This window comes from Sciurus vulgaris (assembly GCF_902686455.1).
Source record: "Sciurus vulgaris genome assembly, chromosome: 6".
In the NCBI taxonomy this organism is placed as follows: domain Eukaryota; kingdom Metazoa; phylum Chordata; class Mammalia; order Rodentia; family Sciuridae; genus Sciurus; species Sciurus vulgaris.
In genome coordinates this window covers 28,341,474-28,349,874 of record NC_136466.1, presented here as the reverse complement: position 1 = coordinate 28,349,874, position 8,401 = coordinate 28,341,474, and the positions used below count along the sequence as shown (strand labels likewise).

The following is an 8,401-nucleotide window of genomic DNA, read 5'->3' as shown; positions in this document are numbered from 1 at the left end:
TTTGTAGAAAGCAGACTCAATATGGAAATAATCTTTCTATGAAGTTGAGATTTGAAGTTGACTCAGTGGTTTATGCTGAGTGACTTATTTTAAGTAAATGGTTGCTTTTGTCAAATCTACTGATCTAAGATGTCATATATTTGTTTTATTTTTGTGCTATTTAAAAGAATCTGCAGAACTGCATACAGATGGAGGTAATTATTGACTTCAGTTCAGCAATTTTTAATCTTGTAAAAGAAGGAATGTGGGAGTTTTAGCTAACTGCCTGATGTACCATGTAGGCAGTAGGCAGTTAGAGACAGGCTTCTACAGTTCTTTAAAAACTTGGCAATGTCCTGTGTGGAATGAGGGGGTGGATGGAAGGGTGCTGGTTCAATGATAGCCATATGGCACTAGAGGGCAGTGAAATAAAGATTTCTGGTCTTAAGAAAGTAATGCCATATAGGGTTTATGTTTGTTCACTTGATGTTGAGGTTCTAGGGAACCACAGGTAGGCTTGTGAACTCTATAGTAAGGAAGAAATGGTGATACACTTGAGATAAAACTTTTTAATTCTGTTTACATTCTTAGTGGATATGTATCTAGCTGAGAATAATAAATTAGACTGCCTTGCTCATGCTTTCATGTCAGTCTCAAAACATGACCTGAATGAGTAAAAAGTTAATTAGAAGTCACCTTTAACCAATTTTTGGTTTTGATTATATTTATGTATTGGCTTAAAATCAAGATTGTTCAATTTTATGTTTATATTCATTGAAAACTTTGTGAACAGTCTTTCTACTTCCTGGCTTCTAACTTGAACCTGGTAGCTTTTTTTTTTTTTTTTTTTTTTAATTCTTTTTATTCCACTGTTAATTCTATAAATCTGTGATGTGATCAATTATAGAAATCCAGAAATGTTTAATACTTTGAAATATGACCAGTCCCAGGTTTGCAAGGGGTGGGCATACAGCATGTGTTAGGATTTTTCTTTTTAAGTAAGTTAAAAGTATTTAACAAAAAATTATTTTTAAAATACTTTAGCAAGTATTTGTTTTTTAAGAGTCTACTTAAGGGATGTTTGCCTATATTTTCTGTAGTAATTAGAGGGAAGATTATATCAATCTGGGCAGAAGCAGTTTCAGCTCTTGCAGCAATTAAAGCCATTTTGGTTGCTGGTACTCCCCATGCTTTGATATCATCTGTTCTACTTTGGATTTGTTCATATTTTAAATTTTTGTTGTGAAGATTGTGTATGCACTGATTTGGTTCTTTTAAATGAAAATATACCAAGAAGCTGGCATAAGGAAGAGTAGGGTGGGCTTGCTCTCTTTCTCTCTCTCTCCCCCTCCTCCCCCACTTGATGCATATTTAACTAGAATAGGACATGTTCTAAAAATAAATTCACGAATAAGAAGATGTTAGATATTGAAGGAGGGTTGAATGGAAGTAGCATTTAGCTGATGGAATAGGAATTATTTGTGATTTATGTGGAAAAGTGTTATATTTTTAAGTGAGGAAAAATCAGAATATTACCTTTAAGTTTTTCTTCTCATTATTCTGATTATCTCCTACAGGAAAGACTTAAGACTCCTGGAGTTTTTCAGTCATAGATTATTAGTGCTGGAAAGGACTAATAATGTGATTTATCCAACTCCTCCATTTTACAGAAGATACAGATGGCTCAGAGGATTGGTCAGTACAGTTCCTAATCTGCTTGTAGAAGAATTATGGAGAATCTTCAGGGATCACCAGTCCAGGTTCTCTGTAGGAAGGCCAGAGCTGCTAAAGTTCAGAATGTGGGGAGAGAAGGGAAGGTACCACATTTTATTTGCTTAACCATTCACTCTTCAGTCCAGTTTTCATACCAGGTTTTCTCTGTGTGTGGTTGTTTTTTTTGTTTTTTTCCTTTCAGAACTGGCTTCATGTCCAGCTCTACCAGGGTCTGTAGTCTAAGGACATTAAAAACTTTTGCTTCCCTCAGGGATGGGTTTACTACTAGCTCTCTCAGAAAGCTATTGGGTATCCTAATATTTTAATAGCTGAAACTCAGCTGTAATTTTCTCTTTCAAAATTCTTCAGCATTTTGTATTCTGTACATTGTGGTGCTTTTCCACCTTGTTACAACTGTAAGCTCCTAGGGGGCAGAAATTTGGCCTTAGGCATGTACCCTGTTTAGTGCCTGGCAGTGCCATGTGTGTATCAGGGTCTTAATACTCCTTTCCGGTTATTTCTTTCATTCTTTATGGAAATTCAGTATGCTGAATTACTTGTGGTCCCTCTAATTAGCCTGGCATTGCTAATTCCATGGCTGTAGTGCCTTCTCTTCCTTGAATACATATTTGCATCTGCACCCTGACCCCCAGTCTATGACATCAAAGTCATTTTTATCAGAGGTCATTTCAAGAGCTTGTTTTTTCTCCCTAAGAAAAGATTTGTATCAGAAATAGGGCCTCCCTTTTGGGGACTGATGTATTCAGAGTTCAAAATGAGGAACAGATTTATTCTCATGTTTCTCTTCCATTTTGTTTCTTCTGTTTGAGGTTCTGTCCTGTCCTTCGTTTTTGAAGTTATATGTTCCTAGAACACTTGATACCTTTCTTATGGTTCATAACTTGCACCTTAAGTAAGAGTTAGAATTATAGGTTTTACTACCTTGTTAGACTTCTAAGCTCAGAGGACAAGGACTGGGGGATTAATCCCTGTATTTCACCAGAAGATACAGTGACTTATTCTAGAGGCCGTTAAGTGATAACTGCATTGAACAACAATATAATTTTCTATTTCATTCTTAAAAGTGAAGCATGACTGGAGATAGTCTTGAATTCACTAAATTTTAAACATCGTGACATTTCAGTGGGGGAAAATGTTGGAAATTTGGGGATTGGGGAGGAAATCACTGGCTGTTTGAGGTTCTTCCATTCCTGGTCTTGGTAATTAGCCATTCTATCAGATTGTCCTAGGTCTATCCCAGGTGCTTGGTTTCCATACAAAATGATTTTGTTCCTTCATTGCTCCTTTTTCATAACATCACCTGTGCTATATATGAGTCATCTGCTTCCCTTTTTGTTAACTCCTCACATCCACTCACCAGCTAAGTCCTATCATTCTACCTCAGTATCTTCCACATTGCTCACCTAGGTAATTTTCAGTAGTCTCTAGCTTCACATTATCTCTTCTTACTCCAGCTTGTTTTATACACAATATTAGATTTATCTTACCAAAGCGTAGCTCTGACCATGTATCCCATCCACTTGTGTGTTCTCTCTCCCCAACTAGACTGTAAGCTCCTAACGGGCAGGATCTGTGTCTGAGTCATCTTTGTTATCTCCCCTAGCACCTACAATAAACATTTCTTGAATGAACAAATGAATTCTCATTTCTCAGCATAAAGCTTGTCTGAAGTGAAATGTTTTCCAGGTTATGCATAGGTTTCTCTCTGGGGTAATTGCAAGACTTCAAAAGTTCTCTCACTCAAAGTTGGTGTGATAGTAACAATTATGACTTAACCACAGAAAATTTCAGAAAACTTTAATTTTTTTCCATTGGAATCAGCATGGATATGTGTATGGATGGTTCAATAAATATACTTTTATATACATGTATCACAGAAATTTTACATTCCATCTTCAAACTGCAGAAATAGATTTTTTTTTTACAAGCCAAAAAATAACTGCCATAACTTATGACTTCATGCAAAAAAGGAAGAGTAAGGGACCAAAGGGAATTGGTTGTTCAAGGTTGAATGTCCAGTAAGAAGTAAAAATGTTACATTAAGGAAGCGATTGCTTAACACGCTGCTTAAGGTGGTAGCCAAACAAATCCTTAAATGCAGCATTAAGGCCGTACCAAGTTTATACATATGTACAAAGAAATTTCCATATAAAAGACATACTATCACATTTTCTTCTGGGAAAGGTTGAGGAACTTCATGAATAATTCTGACCCAATTTTCCAGACCAGTTAAGTTGCCCCCAGGCTGCTACTTTTAAGTCTACTTTGGCTACCTGTTAGAGTTGCTGCTATGTGGGCTTGTGATTTTTCTGGTCTCATGTTGGAAGTATAAATTATCTTGAATCTCTGTTCTGTTATGGGTGATCAAGTACTTCAAGGTGAATTCACAGTGTCTAGCCAAGCATATTTCTTGCTTCTCCCAGAACTATGGAATCACAGTATAGTAACTTGTCAGCATCTTGCCTGTAACAGACTTCATAGCCATGTACTCACTGTGTTCTAAAGAATTATACAATGCCCTTCTGTTCTTTGGGGTTAAAATAACTTCACTTGAATAATGGACAGATAAACCAGGGTTAGGTTTCTGGAAACATCTCATGTTGAAAAGTTAATTTCTGATGTTCATGCTTTGCATCTCATGACATGTTTAAATCAGCAGTTACCTTTTTGGGCAGGGAGTGGGGGGAGGAAGCATCTCAGAGAAGAATCACCTGGAATTTGCTCTTCTGCTTAAACATCAAACCAGGGAACTCTTAAGACAAAGGGTAGTTTTATGCAAATACCTGAACAGGTAAAATGGGGACTTCAGCTATGCAGAAGTCACTTGCTTTGGCAAGGTTTTGGTGGGACTCAGATTGCACGCTTTGGTTCTGTTGGCAGAAACCAGCCCATCTTAGATTAGTTGAATGCATCCTGAGTCAAAATGAAAAGTGAAAAATTTCTAAATCTAAGATAAATTATGTAAATAAAATAACCCTTTTCCCCAATGACTGACTTGGAGCACTTACTTTGCAATGTTATAACTCAATTTGGAATGTTTTGAATCAATCTGATTTAATTTTTGATTTGAATGTACTGTAGTTTGAACATGCAAAACTAGCAGTCACTGCATTCCAGTCACAAACCACTCTATCAAATGACTCTACTTATGTACCCTGCTGCAGTTTGCATCTGTTCTGAATATGGCGATTTAGCCAACAGGTCTATTGTAATGTTGAGACGTTGAGACTAGAATATCCTTGGGAGTACAAGAGGGCTTAAGTTTATTAAAGAGTTTTTGTCACTTTATGGTTCATTTTGCCTATTTCAAATCTGTAGTTGTTGAAGACATGTATTTTTTCCAGTTTTTCAAACTTGGAGGCCATTGAGGTAGGCCCCTGCTTTATTTGTTTTTGAAAGTAGAACTTGGGATGTTAAAGAGGCTGTTTTGGAGAACTTGCTAATATGCACAAGAATCCCACAGAGTAGGCATTTCATCTCTGTCCAATATAAGAAGTAGCAGGATGGGTCCCTTTGGGATTTACTCCATTTCATTTTAACTTGTTAGTGCTGAAAATATTATAATGACTTAGGTATTGGAAGATCGAACCATTAAAATATGAAGTATGAATTTTAAATGCTCTGAAATGCCCTATGGGAATGTCCTTTTTTTGCTGCTTTAATATTCAGGCTAAATTGGCATGTTGAGCATGGTATACACTTTTAAATGAGGTAGAAACATATCTAACATGGAGAAGGTTGAGATTCCTTAACTGCTTGTTTGATATGTAAGCACCACTTTTCAAAAAAAATTAGGGGTCAATCTTTTATTTACTAGGATAAATAATACTAAGCTTTCCCCAAAATATTCTTTCTAGATTTGCTTAAGAAAGGTAACTCACTGTAAAAGAAACTATTCCTTCTACCTATTTGTACTAGCAATGACTTGATAAGTCAGTTACACTTAATGTCTATTCTATTAATATATATTTTTTTCTTTATGGACTAATTACGTGCTTTGAATAGAGATGCTCTTTGGGTTGAGGGGAGGAATTTCAGATGCAGCTGAGGGTAAAGAGACATTCTAGGCTACACTTTTTCTCAAGGTCTTCTCTGTGAACACATTGCAGTTAGATCAACAAAAGGTAATATTTGAACCACAAGGTCCCCTTGAGAAATTCCTTCATTGTACTGAGTGGTAAGTAACTTTGAGAACAACTTAGAATTAATGTATAAGTGGAACCTGAGTATAGAACCATGATTCACAATCCCCCTGCCCCTCACACCCTGTCAAGTCCATTGGGTTTAGCAAATTGCCCTTGAAGATGTAAATTTCTTGTGGCTACCATATATACTTCTGAGAGAAAGGAAAAGGTAGGTTCCCCCAAGAGAACTACAGGAAAATCAACTGGGTAGAAGTGTGAGGGACAGAATGAGCTTCTCTGCTTGTGAAGGAATACTCTGCCATTTAGAACTGCCACAGTGAGTCCCGACACAATTCTTAATTGAAGCATGTTTTCATGTACTCCAAATGTATCTTTCCCAACATGTCTCCCATTCATCACACTCCAGCCAAGTGTATAATCACTGTCTTCTATGTGCCCCTTATTTTTTATTGCCATAGTTTTTCTCATGCTACATTCTCTCTGCCTGGAAATACACTGTCTCCAAATGTCCAGTTCCCTCTCTTCCTTAATGGGGATTGAATCCAGGGGTGCTTTGCCACTGAGCTACATCAGCAGCCCTTTTTTAATTTTGAGATGGAGTCTCCCCAAGTAGTCTGGGTTGGCCTCGAATTTTGCAATCTACCTGCTTGGCCTCCCAAGAAACTAGTATTACAGGTGTGTGTCCCTGTTCCAGTTCTATTCTGTTATTTTTGGCGGGGTAGAGTGGTACGAGGATTGAACCCAGAGGCACTTGCTTTACCACTGTGCTGTACCCCTAACCCTTTTTATTTTTTATTTGGAGACAGTCTACCTGAGCTGCTGAGTCTGTCTTCCAACTTGAGTCACTGGGTAATATTACAGACGTGTGTGACTGTGACTTTTTGTTACTCATATGGTCATACAACATGCTATGATTTATTTTCTTCTTGACATTCTGCTTTCTGTGTTATATATATCATGCATTCCTTGTTTGTAGTTACTTTTATATAAAACAGGCTATTTTGTTCTGATGTCATGTTTTTATGACAAATTTGATAAAAGGTGGAAGAGGGAGGTATAGGGAGGCTAAAAAAATTAAAACTGGACAGTATTTCATATGATTAAATATGTTCTAGTGCAGGATAGGACACTAAATTTGGAGAATTCCCTGTGTACTTTTCAACTTGAAAGCCTGAGTTGCTTTCCTCAGGCTGAGACTTTGTGAAAAATTATCCCAAAGTAAGTATGTAAAAGTTGTCTGGAAACCCACTGAGGGAGTCTTGGGACCCCTACCCCTAGATAGAATCCAGAGTGCCACTTGCCTCACCAACATTTAGAGGTGGCATATGGGTTCTAATCTGGCTTTCAGAACAGTGGCTAAGACATTCCTGATGTCACCATTGTAACTCGTGGTCCTGTCTTGCCAAAGATCCAACTTAATGGATGCAGCTGAAGAGACATAGGTGAAGGCAAGTGGGTCCTGGGATACAGTGGTAGAGGCCTTGTCCCATGAACTGGACTGGCTAGTTTGTGCACAGCAAGTTACCTAGGGGATTTAAGTTAGGAACAGAAGGACCTGGAGACAAGAAGAAGCCATCCACTTAGTTTTGTGTGTATATGGTGAGCGGGGTGGGGTCTCTTCACACGTTTTCCTTCTAACTCCATTTTCCCAGCTTGTTCCTAGAGCTTGAATGGGAGTAAAGAGCTATTAGATACTCCTCCTTTTTCAGAAATACTGGTCAGACTGTCACTTTGAATACTTCTGTCTCAATAGTACTCCCTTTTTACCTGAATATATTCTTGGGGGAAGTGACTAGGTAACTGCCCACCAGGAATTATACTATTTAAAAGGTCTATGAGACCACCATTAATTCATGCAGTAAACTCTTGCTATGGAAAATTTAGAATTTGAGATCAAATATCCCATCCTCCAAGAAAACTTGGATTGCCCATGTGAGAGATGACTTCTTTTCTCTGAACTGTCTCTCCCTTTTGTTAACACATACCCGCCCCAAGTTCGTTATTCATACCCACACTACATCCTGTGCTTGTCATTGTTTATAGCAGGTTCTTTATCTTGAGTGAATGTTTAAGGGGATTCTAGACTGAGGAGAGACTTTCAGAGAAGGCCCAGTCCTTACCCTTGACTTCATTCAAATCCAAGTCATCCTGGGCACATGCTTTTTCATACAGGACTACAAATAATGGATTTTCTTAATATCCTCCAAGTGCCACCTATTCCCTCCTGTCCTGTTGCTTATTCTTTTTATTCTTTGTTCCACAATTCGAAAAACTAGAGAATGACTCCATATTAACTCCAAATCTTTTGTGCATCAAAGACCAGATTAGTAGGTCTTTAACTTTTTAAGGTGGACTGATCAATTCGTCTCTGATCATGTCTGGAGAAGAACATGACCAAAGATTGGTTTGTTTGGTTCCTGATCAAGATATTTATCAAGATGATATTCATTCGATTACTAGATTAAATTTTTGTATATTAAGCTGTCCCTGGTCAAAAGAATCCATATTTCTTTTTTTTTTTGGTGCTGGGGATCGAACCCAGA

General features: G+C 37.6%; 1 protein-coding gene across 4 annotated transcripts in view; it reads left to right on the top strand.

Annotated features, from left to right (window-relative positions):
* The first annotated feature begins 1,313 nt into the window (after window positions 1-1,313).
* LOC306664632 (uncharacterized protein) overlaps window positions 1,314-8,401 on the top strand; it is a 75,199-nt gene continuing 68,111 nt past the window's right edge. For all 4 annotated transcript variants that reach the window (XR_013764761.1, XR_013764762.1, XR_013764763.1 and 1 more), the window contains exon 1: window positions 1,314-8,380. The gene's annotated coding sequence lies outside the window, so the exon portion shown is untranslated. The remainder of the gene's footprint in view (window positions 8,381-8,401) is intronic.